Raw genomic sequence first — 8234 nt, forward strand, 5'->3', positions numbered from 1 at the left:
ATACAATTATTAAAACATATCAGTGGTGTTGTATTCTTGGTGAAATACATGTTTAAATGTGTGTTATTCAATGATTTGCTAAAAATAATTACAGAAGAAAGAGTTTGAACCACATCTAATATGTGAGATTCTGTTCATGGCTATATAACATTTATACACGGGGCGGAACTTTTTCAACAACAAACCAATTTTTATTTGATGCTATTAGAGTTTTATCAAAAACAGTGAACATTTGTCAATACTGAAAGCTTTTTTAGGGCCACAGACTCAAAAAAAACAAAACAAGCATGCAATTGCACATAATAGTAGATGAATGTGGTGGAAAATGTGTTCTTTTTATAAAAAAAATTCTGACAGACCTCAGTTCCTCTTATTCTTCAACATTTTCTTCCGTTCTTAAAAAAAAATGCAGTTTCAGCATAAGATTTATATTCATATGTATAGATGTTATGCGGCAGAGAAAAAAGCGCACAGTCATCTTTAGAATATTGTCTTTGAACTTTATCTGGTGAAATGGATTTACTTTATCATGAGCATTGTAATGTTTGAAGCGGATGTCATAACCAACCCTAGTGGGAAAAAAGTATGCTAAGTATACTTGCAGCCAGACTAATTATCAGTATACTTGAAGTGTGTTAATTATTAGATAACTTGAAATGTATTTTGAAACAACTAATTTTGTACTAAGTATATTGCAGTTGTAAATAAGTTGTATTAAAGCATCATTTTAAGTGTATTTAGTGTACTTTTATGTGCTAAATTGGAACAATTTTAAGTATACTTAATTACATACTTGATTAGTGATGTTAAATGTGCTTTATTTGTGTTATAAGTATACTTAATTTGTGTTAAGTGTACTTTATTTGTATTATAAGTATATTTATTTGTGTTATAAGTATACTTTATATGTGTTTTAAGTACATTACAAATTAATTACCAGTGTCTTCAGAACACACAAGCAATATACTATGCATATATAATTTTTTCAGGTTTATTTATTTACTTTACCTTCCCTAAACACAAAAAAATACACTTTGTAGTCAATAACAATATAATGTATTATTATTTAGCGATACATTGCATAATATATTTTGAATTACATAATGTCACACAATACAGTAGTTTAAATGTGCTACCAAGGCTGTGAAGAGACGTTCCATTAACAAGCCCAAAAGCCTTATGTATGGAACGGAGACGTAATGTTAGTGACTAACGAATGGGGGTTTCGCGTAGAAGCCAATCATCTTCGAGAATTCAACAACGCCCAATGGCAGTGCCAATGCCATGGGCATGCAGAATTTGCATACGTAACTCTGCCCCACCGCGTGGGTATATAAGGAAGTACGTGGGCAATATCGCATTATGTTATCTGCTGCGGAGCCAAGACTGAACTCTCGGCCGTTCCAGTGGTACAGCGGATGTGGCAGAGGGACGTTACGTCTCCGTTCCCTCCTCAGGGAACAAGGGTTACATACATAACCGAGACGTTCCCTTTCGTTCAGTCACTATGACGTAACGTTAGTGACTAACGAATGAGGGTCCCAATACAATCACGCCACTCAGCTGTCTTCCAGTGCCCTGCGTAAGTGCGCAGCGCCCTGTCGTAAGGCTAGTATGGACAAAGGACTCCCACTTATCACAGGAATACCAAGGTACACTGGGAGCATATTCCAGGTGGAGATATGCAAAGACACCTACCCGTAGGTAGGACTTAGAGAGTACACATATGACCCGCTGCGGGTTGCATATGAAGAACTCTGGGGGACCAGCCGAAGGTGGATTTTTAAGCCCAGGGTAGCAAGGCTTGCCAAGGGAAAGACACCTGCTCAAGGAGGCTTACGGTGGAAATACACGTGTGGGGGTCGCCGGAGGGGAACCATGCACACGGGGCACCTGGCCGGACACGAGGGTCTGGGCTCATAGAGGGCAGACTGAACTGGTGTCTGCGTCAATAGTACTGAAGGAGCTCAGGGTTTCCGGGAAGCTCACCTGAGGAGAATATCGCACGTATCCAGTCCGTGGAGTGGAATGGCGAGCAAGTGAAGACACCAGAGCCTAGTCCATAACCGGCCACTAGTAGAGGCGAGTACCTAGTCTGATACAGGCTCCACTCGGAGATTGTAGAATCTGTGAATGTGTTCGGCATCGCCCAGCCTGCAGCTCTGCAGATGTCTGTTAGCAAGGCGCCATGCGCTAAAACCCAAGAGGAGGCTACACTACGAGTGGAGTGGGCCCTGACCCCAAGGGGCATGGACGGCCTGCTGCTGGTAAGCCAAAACAATGGTGTCCATTATTCAGTGAGACAGCCTTTACTTTGAGAGAGCCCTTCCCTTCCGCTCTCCACCATAACAGACAAAGAGCTGGTCTGAGGTCCTGAACACTGCGTCCTGTCTACGCAAGCGCAGAGAGCGCGTACAGGACAGAGCAGTGCCAAGGCTGGGTCTGCCCCCTCCACGGGCAGCGCTTGCAGGTTCACCACCTGGTCCCTGACGGAGTGGTAGGAACCTTGGGCACATATCCAGGCCGGGGTCTCAGGATCACGTGAGAGTAGGCCGGCCCGAACTGCAGGCACGCTTCGTCAACCGAAAATGCCTACAGGTCCCCTACCCTCTTGATGGAGGCCAATGCAGTCAGGAGCGATGTCTTCATTGACAAGAACTTAAGCTCGACTGACTGCAAAGGCTCAAGGGGAGATCTCTGCAGAGCATCTAAGACTACTGAGAGGTCCCAAGAGGGTACGAGGGGAGAGCGAGGAGGATTCAGTCTCCTCGCTCCCCTCAGGAACCTGATGACCAGGTCGTGCTGACTTACCTTTTTGTTCTCCAATAGGTCATGGTGGGCCGATATTGCGGCCACATATACTTTAAGGGTGGAAGGAGACAGCCTTCGTTCCAACCCTTCTTGGAGAAACGAGAGCACAGACCTGATCGGGCATCTCCAGGGGTCTTCTTGGCGAGAAGACACCAGGTGACGAAGAGGTTCCACTTCAACACATAGGCGAGAGTACTCTGCCCTAGCGGAAGTGATGGTAGCCACCACCGGAAGTGGTAGGGTACTCAAAACCTGCCAAGGGTGCCCCGTCTCTGAGTGAGGAGGTCCTACCTCAGAGGAATAGGCCAGGGGAGGGGCTGTCACAAGGAGTAAGAGTTCCGAGAACCAGGTCCGGCCGTGCCAATATGGGGCAACCAGAAGGACCTTCTCATTGTCCTCCCTGGCTTTGCACAATAGCTGCGCGAAAAGGCTCACTGGGGACGCATATTCGCGTAGGCCCCGTGGCCAGCTGTGTGCCAGTGCATCTGTGCCGACCGTACCCTCAGTCAGGGGATAAAACAGACAGCAGTGGGAAGAGTCGTGGGAGGCAACAGATCTACCTGTACGTCGCTGAATTGTTCCCAAATCAGCTGGACCGACTGGGGATGGAGTCTCCAAACTCCAGGAAGTGGCTTGTGGGCTGCACGGTTCAGTTCTCCCGGGATATGGACAGAAAGAAGGGACCTCAGATGCTTCTGACTCCATAGAACGAGATGGCAGGCGAGTTGAGACATACGGCGGGAGCATAGATCAGCCTGGTGGTTGATGTACGCTACTGACCGTGTAGTCTGACCGGACTAGTACATGCTGACCCTTCGGCAACGCTTGGAAGCGGTGCAGGGCTAACTGTACTGCCAGCAACTCAAGGCAATTGACATGCAGGAGGCGCAAAACGTCCATTACACATGGCACCCCAGCCTGTGGAGGAGGCATCTGTTGACACAACAAAATGCCTGGAAACTTGTCCTAAGGGCCACCAGCCCGTAGAACTGAGGTTCGACCACTGGGTGAGAGTCTGAAGGCAGGCCCGAGTCACTGGGACCCAGAGCGTGCCAGACCGCCATGCCCATCTCAGTACTCGATCGCGAAGCCAGCGCTGAAGCAGTCTCATATGAAGCAATCCGAGCGCCGTTACCGCGGCTGCAGATGCCATATGCCCCAGGAGCCTATGAAATAACTTCAGTGGGACCGCACACTTGCTCTCGAATTAACGAAGGCAAGTCAGCAGTGACTGCGCGCACTCGCTGGTAAGCAGCATGCACATGGCGACCGAGTCGGAAACCATACTGAGAAAAGAGATCCTCTGCACGGGGCAGAGTTGCTCTTCTCCCAGTTAACCCGAAGGCCCAGACGGGTTAAGTGCTGGAGCACTTGGACTCTGTGTTCGCACACCTGCGCTCGAGAGTGACCCAGTATGAGCCAGTCGTCGAGATAGTTTAGGATGCAAACCCCGTGTTGCCTGAGTGGTGCAAGGGCTTCCTCGAGAGACTTCGTGGAGTCACGAGGGGACAAAGCTGGCCCGAATGGGAGGACCGCATACTGAATGTCCGCCCCTCGAAGCAAACCATAGGAACGGTCTGTGTCGAGGTAGGAGACATGGAAATAAGCATCCTTCAGGTCAATCGCTGCAACCAATCTACCGGACGAACGCATCTGAGGAGGCGTTCGCTACCAACATCCTGAATGGAAGCCTGTGAAGGGATCGGCTCAGGACGGGCAGATCCAGGATTGGCCATAACCCACCGGTTTCCTAGGGTACAATGAAGTAAGGGCTGAGGAAGCCGGACTTCATTTCGGCTGGAAGGACAGGCTCGATCGCACCCACCCTTCGCCAGTAGGGTGGCGACCTCCGCACGCATGATTGGGGCCTTTTATTGGGCCCCACCATGGAGCGCGGACTCCCCGGAAGCTGTAGCCAGGCTGACCACAGCTGTGGACATCGCCCGACCCAGGGAGCGTCTGGCCACCTTCACCGCCCGGAGGGTGGGATCAGTGGCGGCACGCAGCTCATTGAAGAGCCCTGGGTCGGCTCCACCCTTGTGCATGTGCAAAGGGACGGTGGCCTGCCCTGTAGCTCTGCAGGACCACGCCATCGAAGTAGACGAGCCCACAGGCTTTGGGAGGGTGCTTAGGATAGCCACACCACGCCACGTCGAAGTCAGGGCTCTGAACCGGTTCAAGGAACGAAAACGAAAACCGGAAACGAACAAAATTTTAAGAGGAACAAAAACGTAAACAAAATCAAAATCAATTTGAATCGTTCTGAACAGAAACGTTAATTTGAAATTAACAATAACCAGTTAATAACGTTATTTTATCATTCTCTTTAATATTTTAATTTGGCAGTGACCAATAATGAATAGAGTAGTAGCTACAGCATGTGACGTTGACGGATCAAACGTGAGTGAAATGCCCGCGCACCAGTCATCTATGAATCTACCGGTAACGCAAGTCAGTATAGGGCGCACATTTTCATGCCTCAAGTACATTTCTTTCCCCACTGAGGTCTACAATGAAAGCGCAGGTATTGGAGGACATTCTTTTTGTATGTTTAAATAAGCAGTACGGACTTTAAGCTCAAATAGTCTGATTTAGACTAGTTTGTGGATTTCGTTTAAGCCTATCCAAGTAGGTTACTAGCATCTATCAAACATTTTTCCTATAGTCTTTCAGATTGCCAATACAGGACAGGTCAATGTTTTCTATATAGACGAATGATGCTTCGTATTAAATGGTATATTGCATGAAATGATCAAGCTTTATTAGCTGACTGAATTTGATTATGCGATGCAAGGACGTGTTGCGCAGTGTTTGCTTTGAAATTACCAGTTGACGATGCATTAAAAGAGCAATGGTTATCCAGTTTATTTATTCTTTATTCATGCAATTTTTAAAACAAGTTGTGTTGAAAAAAAAGTTATGTACAAAGAATGTTATCACTCTTCTGAAAAGAATTAGGCATATAGAGGGCCACTTTCCGCTCCATTAAAACAGGTCAATATTTGTCCCGCTGTTTATGCTTTGTAATTAATGCATGTATTTCTGTTGTGGTTTTAATTTTTTTTTTAAATAAATATTCAAGTTTAATTATAATGCGTTACATTATAATTAAACAGGCTAAATTAAAATAACGTTATTAACCGTTATTTTTTCAAATCAAACCGTTTTCGGAACAGTAATGTTTAATGAGGAACGCAAAAACGGAAACGTTAAAATATCGATTCTGCTCGGAGTGAACCGATTTATATTTTTTTCCGTTTTTAAGCCCTGGTCGAAGCCCTCCGTGGACACCGTAGTGCACAACAGAGTGTTCAACAGTGTGGGGGACCCACTTTTAAACATATTTTACACTTATTTATTCATGCTTAATTTTAACACTTAAGCATGAATAAATAACCTTAAACATTACTCAAATTTAACTTTAAATATACTACAAATTAAAGATATTTAATATGTATTTTTAAAATGTGCTTTCAGTGCATTGTTAGAATGACAAATTTGAGCACAGTTTAAAATATAATAAAAATATATATTAAAGTAATGTTCAAATAAGTACACTTTTAAAAAGTACACAGAACTTTCATTTTAAGTATATTTTTCTAAAATATATCTTTCTAAAATATACTAAAATACAATTATTTTAAAGTGCATTAAAAGTTACATTGTGAAATATGATGCTAATATACTTTTTATATATTTAAAGATGGTACAATTTTTGTTAGTATATTTACAATATACTATTGAAAAAGAGAATATACTTGAAATACAATAAAGTATACTTTTTTTCACCAGGGAATGGCAGCAAATTAGAAGATTTTAAAAGGAGCGTTTTATTCATAAACAAAATACAATTCAATTACACAGCATAACGTTACATAAAGCACCAAAACTTAAAAGGAATTATATTTTAAACTAGACTTCTGAGTATTACTGAAGATATTTTTATAAATTACACAAACTCCTCCCCCTTTACCTTTTAGACGCGGCTCATGTTTATAACAATAATCTTGGGGGGTGGACTCATTTAAAGTAATGTAGTCGTCAGATTTTAGCCAGGTTTCTGTCAAACACAGCACATCTAGATTATTATCTGCAATCATATCATTAACAATAAGCGCTTTTGGGAAAAGGGATCGGATATTCAGCAGCCCGAGCTTTATTATTTGTTCATCTGTATTATTTGTGTTGTTTATTTGTTGGACATCAATTACATTTTTACTGTTGAATGGTTTTGATGTTTTTTTGTATTTACTAATTCGGGGAACAGACATAGTCTCTATGTGATAATATCTAGGTGAAAGTGTCTCTATGTGCTGGGATTTATCTGACTTCCGTGACGTGAGAAAGCTAGCAGACGGTCGGTTTAGCCAGTACTTCCGAGTTCACACACCTCTTTAATGTTAATTTTGGTGATCTCCGACTGGTGAAGTCGAACAACATCGTGTAATAAAATCGCCAATAACTAGGGCACTTTCAACAGGATACTCAGTGGGTGCGTCACTGAGAGGGGAGAACCTGCTTGATGCTCTAATCGGAATGGAAGAGTGATTTTTAGATCCGCGACTATGTCGTCTCACAGTCACCCAGTTGCCCTGCTGCGCAGACTCTACAGCCGGAACCAAACAATGTACAGAGTTCACTAAGCTATTCGCATCCAAATCAGTGTCTAAAGCTGTTACATTCTCACTACTCTCAGATAAAGTATGGATGCCTGTCTCTAATTCTAAAATCTTCTCCGTCAGCCTAACTATCTCCTTACATTTATCACATGTGAAGCCCTGTTCGCTGACAGAGAAGGATATACTGAACATGTAGCAGGCAGTGCAGGTGACAATGACAGGAGATGACATGGCTTACTGTGTTTGTTGATTAATCCAATTTACCACAGTTGTTTGATGGCATCTATGCTAATGTTAGTCTCTCTGTTTTTCCCAAGGTTTACTGTAGTCAGCCGGACCTGTGCTTAGACGCAACCAGCGCAGCCCTGAAGTGTCTGCAGAGACCGTGTCAATTAGTTAATGCAGCCTAACAATCATTTAATTTAAAATATGCTATAGTAAAGAGATGTGTTTTTAGTCTAGATTTAAACGGACAGAGTGTGTCTGCTTCCCGAACAATGCTTGGAAGACTGTTCCAGAGTTTAGGTGCTAAATAGGAAAAGGATCGACCACCTGCAGTTGATTTTGATATTCTAGGTATTATCAACTGGCCAGAGTTTTGAGACCGCAGTAGACGTGATGGAGTATAATGTGTTAAGAGCTCGCTCAAGTACTGGGGAGCTAAACCATTTAGTGCTTTGTAAGTAATAAGCAAGATTTTAAAATGTAGGCAATGTTTAATAGGGAACTAGTGCAGTGTTGACAGAACCGGGCTAATATGGTCTAGTAGTGGGAAGTTCGGATCATTTTACTGACTCTGATCTT

The sequence above is a fragment of the Gobio gobio genome (genome assembly GCF_949357685.1).
Source record: "Gobio gobio genome assembly, chromosome: 5".
Lineage (NCBI taxonomy): Eukaryota > Metazoa > Chordata > Actinopteri > Cypriniformes > Gobionidae > Gobio > Gobio gobio.